Genomic DNA, 10,000 nt, shown 5'->3' on the forward strand with positions numbered 1-10,000 from the left:
ACACACACACACACACACACACACACACACACACACACACACACACACACACACACACACTCATGTATTCAGTAAACACACTCCAGTCCTACGTCCAATCTCTCAAACTTGTGATATGTGAACTCACGACCGCATACGTATGCACGGAGAGGCCCATACATCACGGATGCACACTCCGCTATCTTTTTAACCATGTGACACCCGAGGAGATGTACACACGCACACACACACACACACACACACACACACACACACACATTTACATACATATGAAACCACGCAGACTCACACCGGCTCTTATCAGTCGGTGCACCCCCGAGGGAGGAGTCCTCCAGCTTCCAAGTGTCGTATCGGAGCGAAGGAACGGTGGAACCAAACTCTGAGGACAGAGTGAGATAATGAGGAGCGGGGAAAATAAAACCCTGGATAAAACAAAGAGTTTTAAACTCATGAGAGGAGTGTAATGAGGGACCAGAGCGCTGAGACAACAGATTAGATGTTCGTCTGTGTGCCAGAGAAGAGACAAACTCTCAGGAACCTGAAGATCACTAGCATGTAAGTAGTCTTAATAATGTCAAAACATCCTCTCCTATCGTTTTGCTCCATCTTACTATTTGGGGGATAAATACGCTCGAGGGATTTTGGAACCACAGGTCCAATAGGGGCCAGCAGAGGCCTCACCATACGATAGTATCACGACATACGCAGCTTCATTCAAGCCTTTTATGGCAGCAAACTGGGTTTGTCGGTCGAGCGGACAGACTGACCAACACGCCGTCTTTGTTTTAAGCAACTTCCCGCTGACTTTACCAGGCGGCAAACTGCAGGTTCTACCGAGTGAAGCCGACGCAGAAGTGTCTCAAAACGCTGAATCCAGTTCTCTTTAAGCATCCGACCCGCTGCATCCTTCTGTCGGGTCACTATCGGGGCTCAGTCGAGTTCTTGTCCACTCCTCTGTCTGTCTGTCTGTCTGTCTGTCTGTCCGTCTGTCTGTCTGTCCGTCTGTCTGTCTCTCTACTTCAGTGGTTTGTTGAGGACCTGAGGCGTTACTGAACTCGACCTGCTGAGAGGAGAATAAGAGGGGACGAGCTGAAAACTACTTTCTTTTCTATTTTCAGAGTTAACCTGCTGTGAGGCCTGGCGGCGGTGTGTGTACACACACACACACACACACACACACACACACACACACACACACACACACACACACACACACACACACACACACACACACACACAGTACAGTACATCTTCTCGTCTGTCCCATTACAAGACAGAGGGTTTGGTGGAAGACAGTGGAGGGTGGGCAAAGTGGCGCCAGGCAGCAGGCTTTTCATTCACACACACACACTCTCACACACACACACACACACACACACACACACACACACACACACACACACACACTTAACAGAGTCCCACAGGAGCCCATTCAGCTGGCGGCAGAAGAAGAATAGAAGTGATTGACGGGCAGAACAAAATGAGGTAAAGGTAATACCATTCAACAGAGGTGACAGGTACAGTCACTCTGTGTGCGTGTGTGTGTGTGTGTGTGTGTGTGTGTGTGTGTGTGTGTGTGTGTGTGTGTGTGTGTGTGTGTTACGGGACATGTCAATCAGCGGGAAAATGAAGCTCGGGTGACATGACCGTTGGGCAAGTCTCTTTATCGAGTGATGTGTGCATTTGCATTTGCGTGTGTGTGTGTGTGTGTGTGTGTGTGTGTGTGTGTGTGTGTGTGTGTGTGTGTGTGTGTGTGTGTGCGTGCTGCTGCATGCAAATGTGAATGAGTGTGTTTAGATCACTTGAAGCACAACTCCAGGTTTTTTGGGGCAGGTGGAGGTGAAGAGTTGAAAAGTTCAGGTGTTCAGAGAGAAACGTCTCACAACAAAAAGAGAGAAAACACGACTACATTTAAAAAACTGCAGCGTTCATAATCTACTTTTCTGGAGTCCGTAGGGCTCATAATAATGATCATTATTATTATCCGTTATTGATTAACCTGCTGATTTATTTTCTCAATTAATTAATTAATTTATTGTTTTGCTTTTAAAGGTCAGAAAAATGTAAAAGAAATGCAAATAATAACTGGTTAGAGTCCAAGATGGCGTCTTCAAGTTCCTTGTTTTAGCCAACCACCAAACATGATTCTGTTTAATAACATTGTTAAGAAAAGCATCAAATAGTCACATTTGAGAAGCTGAATTACACAATATTTGGCATTTTTTTCCTCGACTAAAAACCACGAATCTATTATCACAACATTTGCAAACTCTTAGTAAATTGTGAATTAGGTTTAGATTGTATTGCTCTGTTGTAGAGGGCGTGTGAACATCATGCACTTCTGAGTTGTAACTGTTAAAAAGAGGCCAAATAATCCAGAGTGACATTCTTAAAAGCTGCAGCTCTCAGTGTGTCTGAGGGAGGGGGAGATAGACGGACGGAGGGGTGACGGAGGGATGAGAGGAGGCTCTTCTAAGCAGATGTGTAAACGTCATTAGAGGAGGTAATGGAGGGAGGAAGGTGGGAAGTAGGGGAAGTATTTACCCAACAGCCTGGAGCAGAAACACAAACACAGCAGCAGTAATGACGGAGACAGACGCCGAGGAAGAGAGACGCTCGGTGGAGAATCAGGTCTCGAGGCCTGAAAAAAAAGAAAAAGAGAGAGAGAGAGAGAGAGAGAGAGAGAGAGAGAGAGAGAGAGAGAGAGAGAGAGAGAGCGTTTATTCACATCTTTAGAAGAATTTTTGAACCGTCTGAAGTTTCCACATTCTGACGAGATTCCCCCGTAAACCAGTTCAGCTAATGGGCCAAATCCTGGCAAGTGTTCCTCTAAGAGCAGAGAGCATCTGCCTGCAGCAACGCCCCCCGAGGGCAGGAAAAGACAATGCCTCCGAAACTTCAAAGGGATTCTCGGGGACCGTGAGCCTCTCCGGTGTCTGTCTGCCTGTCTGTCTGTCTGTCCCCCGTCCCCCCCGGTCTCAGTGAAGGTGACGCAGTGTCACGCTGACCGTGGTTTTGTTTATGTTGTTGGATTTTCTTTCTCTCCTAAAGCCGTTCGGACGCCCTGTTGTTCGCCCGTCACCTCCTGACCGCACAACGCACGTATAACACGGGGGCACACACACACACACACACACACACACACACACACACACACACACACACACACACACACACACACACACACACACACACAACGTATGTGTCTATTTGTGTGCATGAAACGCAAAAAAATATAATTTATAAACTACCTTTTAAATGTGTTATATTGATGTGCTTATTTATCTCCTTCAATAATAACTAATAGAGACACTTACAGTGCGATTCAGACTCCAGATGTATTATTTACATTTTAAATAGTTTTGTCCCCAAAAGAGGTAAAAACTTAAATGATTCAAACTTCCATTTATTTCTACCAGATAAAAGCATAAAAGTCCTAAAAGAAACTAATTTATAGTTTTTAAATGCATCACAGAAAAGGACACACACGTTTATTTAAGGGAAAAACAAACAATCTTAAACATGGTATTCATGAATCATAAAGTTCATCCTCATACGACGGTTGATATCTTATGAAAAGCTTTTTTTTTTTAGAGTCAATTTGAGGTCGATATATTCACACGGTCTTTTCAAAATAAACACATAAACTTCCGTCTTCACAGGAAACAACTCGGTTAGGTTTATGTAAGAAAACTACGGAGTTAGGTTCAGGAAAAGATCGTCGTTTGGGTTCAAATAAACATAAAAGTGTCTCCGGAAGTTACGTGACGAATAAATCAACGTTGACGAGCATCGATGGAGCGAACTCTCTATTTTTCACTTTTCTACCACGATAGAGAGCTCGACATCTTTCGATATCCACCATCAACTTATTGTGACTAAAATCCTATATGGTCCCGTCTTATATACACACACAAACCTATAGTGCTTTACCTTAAATGAACAGAAACAACTGTTCAGGACAAACTGGTACAAATAGAAACTAGTTTATATGGAGGATCAGGAGGAACATCTCTGCAAAGTCTTTATTTTAGGACAAAAACAAATATCCTCTAGCTCCATTTGTCAGTGTGTACACATATACAGAGACAAACAGCTTAGGTAAAGCTTTCCACAACAGGTGTACACAAACTCATATGCACTATCAGGAACACACACACACACACACACACACACACACACACACACACACACACACACACACACACACACACACACACACACACACACACACACACACACACCTGTCAAGGGCTCAGGGGTCCTTTAAAGTTGTTGTCAGATGCACAGAGCGAGATGGACCCTGGCAGAAGGAAAGGTCAGGACGAGCGTCCCCTAGATGTCTCAGCGGTCTTATTTCCCCGTCACACACTCACACACACTCTGTCTGTCACCTCCCAGACGAGGCCATGACACCTCGGACTCCTCTCGGCAGTTAGTGCCTCCTTCCCTCTCTCTCTCTCTCTCCCTCTGACAGGTTGACGTGGCCGGACGTCGATGGCACTCGGACCCAGAAGTTTGTTCTCTTTGCCGTGACCTCAGAGATGGACGCCGGTGTCATATCTGCTGCAGTGCTCTTTAGAAGTTATAAGCTTCTTCTTGTCTGTCAGTCTTTATCACTGTAGGTTGATGTTTAGTCTGGGCGGTGGAGTTCTCAAACTTACATTGATTTCTATTTAGGGAGTGCAATGACCTAAATATTCATATTCAAAACACTACCGTTGGTTTGTAGCAGAAGTGTTCTTAAAGCTGCATTCTCTCTAGTGTCCATCAGGGGGCGACTCCTCTGGTTGTATAGAAGTCTAGTCTAAAATGACTCTACTTCTCTCTTGATTTATTCCCTCAGTAAACATTGTAAACATGAGTTTATGGTCTCAATCTCTAGTTTACAGTCTTCTTCAATACAGCATGATGTTCATTTAGTACATTATGCTCCATTTAGAGTCAAACAGACCATAAAGCAGGGGATGCTTTAGGGGCGGGGCTACACAGTGATTGACAGGTCTCTACCAGAGACGTATACGGCGTCTCTACATCACTCCTCCTCAGTCCAAATATGGTCACTTCCTGTTCATCACGATGGCAAAATCACCTGACTCAAGACTTCAAAACATCGGTCCACAAACCAATGAGTGACGTCACAACGACTACGTCCACTTCTTATATACAGTCTGTGATTATAACACACTGAACCAAATGCAGTAACATGCTGAAAACACACACACACACACACACACACACACACACACACACACACACACACACACACACACACACACACACCTCTCTCTCTCTCACACACACACACACACACACATGGGGGGGGGGGTAAATTCTGCTCTCATCTCTGCTGTTTATTCAGGACAATAGCGCGGCTCTGCCTCTACCGCTGGGTCAAGTCATGTCTTGTCAGACGCTGTATCCTCTTCCCATTGAGCCTGACGGTTACAAGTACCACAGGGGCCTCCACCGGGGCCCCCGTGTTAAACACATTCACCCTGCAGTTAGACCTGTCTGACGGTAAAGAAGGCCCGGCTCGTCTTTCACACCCGACGCCTACGATTCAGACAGAGTTCAACGCGTTTAGGCAAATTGGAAAAGTGGTTTTATTTAACCAATTTCTCCGTCTTTCGTGTATTTAAAACGTTCTCACCCATCACTCCGGGATGAAAACAATATTTCTTCACATCTACTCTCCAGCTCTTGCTGCCCAAAGTTGAATAACTACTTTAAAAACAGAATAAAAATCGTCCCCGAAGACGTAAATAACAACGTCCCGTGACTCGTCTCTCACCCACGAGGCCGTCTGTACAGTCATTAGAGGCTCTGTGTGACAAGCACTTGAGAGCTTAGCGGCTAAAACAACACATCCCATTAAAACATCATCTGGGAGGGGACACACACACACACACACACACACACACACACACACACACACACACACACACACACACACACACACACACACACACACACACACAGATGATGGTTCAACTGTTGGTTGTTTTAAAAAGCAAAACATGTGTTTCCTATCGTGAAATTCACACATTCACAGACCGAAGCTCCTTCTGTGAATGTGTGATGACGATCAGAGACAGCGGAGACGAATTAGTATTAGTGTGTGTGACCATTGAGACACATCTCCCCCCCCCCTCTATCTCATACATGTACATAGGCTTAACGTCGTCTGGGCAGGGCCGATCCCGCCCGGCAACGAGCGCTATCCTGGCTAACATCTGCCGCACGACCCGGGGCCACTCAGAATGGGCCTTAATCCCCACACAGCCATGTGGTGGTGGTGGTGGTGGTGGAGACACATTCTTTTACTTTTAGTGGAGTGCAGCAGACAAACAGGGACAAGCGGTGTTTTTTTGTTTTTTTTGCTGGTGAATTGCAGGCAAACCCCCGACCACCACCACCACCACCACCACCACCACCACCACCACCACCACCACCATTGTGGCTGTGCAGAGGGGTGTGACCGCCAGCATCGGGCAGCGAGTCGCCATCGACCGGTCCAATTGGATGGATTTGGGTTTTTTAGGTTAATGAAAGGTGGTGCTTGTCATGCTAGAACAACAGTCGCATTGATAATAAAAACACCTTTCCTCTCAGATGTCAGTTTGCATCCAGGACGCCTTTTTTTTTTTTTTTGGTCATCCTTCAGTGAGTTTGTTTGTTTGTTGCCGTCAACAGCAGCAGCAGACAAGGGGGGGAACGGGAACATCAACTGAACAGAACATGTGGCAGTTTGGTGCCCCCTTGTGGCCACCAACAGGAGAACAGGCAGCTCTCCTTTAACACTTAAAAACACCAGGAATCATTCAAAGTCACGGCACAACACCAAGCCGTGAGCCTCCATACTTTTTTTTTTTTGGATAAAGATCTTCTTCGTCGGATGTGAAGACGCAGCCTCATCAATCAGTCCATCGACCGCTGTGAGATATGCGTTTGTCTTAATGTGGAGTTTGATTCCATCAAACCCATTTCACGGACCATTTCCCTATGCAAACACTTCAGGAAGAGAGAGAGAGAGAGAGAGAGAGAGAGAGAGAGAGAGAGAGAGAGAGAGAGAGAGAGAGAGAGAGAGAGAGAGAGAGAGAGAGAGAGAGTGAGTGAGTGAGTGAGTGAGTGAGTGAGTGTGTGGTCGAGGACGGCTCGCTGTGTGCATACACTACGAGATTTAATTGAATAGTTCTGCATCAGTGCCGGGACGTTCGTCTCTGTGTTTGCAGAGGTTCGCGTTCTTCTCTTTGATCGAGGAGCTCGGCATAGAAAACAAAGTCCTCCTCGGGTTTCAATCACAAGACAGCCGGCGAGAGAGAAACCCAGAGAGGCGGTGAGTAAGTACATCGAGGGAGGATTGAGGAGACGTCCGCACGCCTCCGGGCCTCGTCCTAAAAGTGCCAGAGCGGCGCAATAACAACGGCTCGGATGGATCTGCGGAGCTATTTCTGGGTCTCTGAAAAATATATCTTTCGATGGACAACAGGAGTTATTAAAAGTATATATGAGTCGAGTGATTAGATGCATTAAATGCGTTTGTGACTCTTATTCTTCCTCGTTTTTGATATTTTGCACATTTCACTACCCACACTACCGTAGTATTCAGTATGTCCCAATGCACAGCGTGTGAAACGCAGTATGCACAAAATGCTTCTCTGGCTGTTCTGACCCACAATCCTTTGCGCTGCAGATATATGAGCATTGAGGGTCAAAGGTCATGTTCCAATTGAATGCATACTGAAGGAAACACGAAATACTTTGTGTTTAAAGGGCAGCAGCATGCACTGAAAGTTGAGAGATTTGGAAACGCAGCTTATAGATCTTAAAGCCAGAACTCCTGCTGCTGCTGCAGCAGCAACAAGTGTCTTCACCACAAACCCATCAACAACCAGTTCACCAGTGAAGCGACTGGTTTACCGCAGCCTTACGCTGACACCTAGTGGCTCCTCAGGGCTACTGCAGGTGACGGCACAGGACCGGAGCGGGCCACAAAACAAAACACAGCAGCTACTGTCTGTGCGTTACAGCGAGGGCAATAAAACAAAAACAACAATAATCTGCAACCATCCGATCTAAAGCTTCATCGACTGATCTACGACACAGACGAGCCGGGCGGTGACGGAGCAGAGGGATGCAGAAGTTGAACACGATGGAGGAGAGATATCGGCGATGTAATGATCTGTGGTTGCACGTTGCTCAACGTATTTATGTGGGTTGCGCTCGTGTGAATGCACCCCCCCCCCCCCCCCTCCCCCCCCCCCCAAGCTATCTCTGCCTGTACAATGTGAGAGCTATTTGGTCTACTAGCGACAGCAGATAAGGTGGGATGGGGGGGGGTGTGCTTGGCTATCTGCCTCAACGGGGTCACTCAGGTGCACTCTGCAGGACAAGTGGAGAGTAGCAGAGTGAGGGGAGATAAAAGTGAGGGAGGACAGAGAGAGGGAGCTGGAGGTGGAGGGAGGTGGAATGACAGAAAGGGAACAAAAGAAGGAGATGGAGTGGACGGAGGACAGAGAGAAAGAGAGACAGACAGACAGACAGACAGACAGACAGACAGAGAGAGAGAGAGAGAGAGAGAGAGAGAGAGAGAGAGAGAGAGAGAGAGAGAGAGAGAGAGAGGAGACGTCAGCGACGAGAGGTTATCAACATCTCTGTACGCGTGCACGTGAGTGCATAAGTGCATGCATGTGTGTGCAGTTTCGGGATCCGTGCATGTGTGAACTTTGACGGTGGGTGGGATGAAAAACACCCACAATGCCGATTGTTTTCACAGCACACAAACACACACACACACACACACACACACACACACACACACACACACACACACACACACATACAGAGGATCAGGGCCGGCGTGGCAAACTGGCACCAGATATTATCATGTGTTTTTATTTCCTTCTGATTTCCTTTTTAACAAAGAAGCAGAAGAAGTCTAATCCCCTCATGACAACCTGCCTGTGTTCACTGCCAGAGGAGGAAAATAAACACTGGAGTCTAACTTGTCAAATAAGAGCCACAGCAAGAACAACAGACCGATGTGAAGTCGGAGCTGTCACAAGTCGCTTCTTTAATAACAACTTGTAGAGGCGATTTCCCCGGATATGAAAGGCTAATGAATATTTCAAAAAGACAAACAATATTCTGATCCAAATCCCCAATTTAAAGCTCAGTTCAGGCTCTAAAACCACACACACACACACACACACACACACACACACACACACACACATCAATACAGCGATGTGTGTGTAATAATAAGACGACTGTTGACATCACATTCACAAAAACACACAAGACGTCAAAGTCAGCCATTGCTCATTCTGAATCTGTTAACATAAACACAACTATTTTAAACGATAAATTCATGATAGGAGTTTAATAATGACACGTGGAAAAGATGGAGACGGGCCTCGATCAAAAGTAGAGACCTCTCATGCACTTAGCCAGGTACAGAATATAATTTCATTTCTATAAATGTAAATATGAGCATAAGGAGACTTTATATAATTAAGATAGACAATTTGCTTTAGCATGCATTGAAGCAACTAAATGGAAATAACAACAGGGCGAACAACAATCAGAAGTTTATCTTCAAAACAAATTGATCCGCTGACAACTTCCCTCCAACACGAGTCCCACAGAAATATACGCAAGTCTGTTATATATGAATATCACTGGTCCTGCACATCGTGACGAGGTAAAACGTGATCTAATCGAGTGACTTTAACACCAGATTAACCTCGCGGTCTCACTGCTCTTTTAATCTTCCCTCACTCGGAGATGCCTCTACACTCCTGATATCTCACTTCTGGCTAACTTCTACTCCTCTACGCCGACCTTTACTTTGCAATTTAAAACTTTTACGCTCGAGATCAAATATTCCGTCGCGCGGCGAACTGCACGAAGCAATCAAATAGATAACCGGAGTATTTCTGGTTTTGTTTTACAGTAATACTCTGTGTTTTGTCCAAACTGTTCCTGCACACATTAA

General features: G+C 45.9%; 1 protein-coding gene across 1 annotated transcript in view; it reads right to left on the reverse strand.

Moving 5' to 3' along the window:
- Positions 1-10,000, reverse strand: part of wdpcp (WD repeat containing planar cell polarity effector) — an 87,228-nt gene that overhangs the window by 74,621 nt on the left and 2,607 nt on the right. Inside the window, exon 2 of the mRNA XM_068710356.1 lies at positions 2,545-2,641. The gene's annotated coding sequence lies outside the window, so the exon portion shown is untranslated. The remainder of the gene's footprint in view (positions 1-2,544; positions 2,642-10,000) is intronic.

The sequence above is a fragment of the Cebidichthys violaceus genome, unplaced genomic scaffold (assembly GCF_023349555.1).
Source record: "Cebidichthys violaceus isolate CVI_PGR_0920_01 unplaced genomic scaffold, fCebVio1.0.p SCAF_150, whole genome shotgun sequence".
Taxonomy (NCBI): Eukaryota; Metazoa; Chordata; class Actinopteri; order Perciformes; family Stichaeidae; genus Cebidichthys; species Cebidichthys violaceus.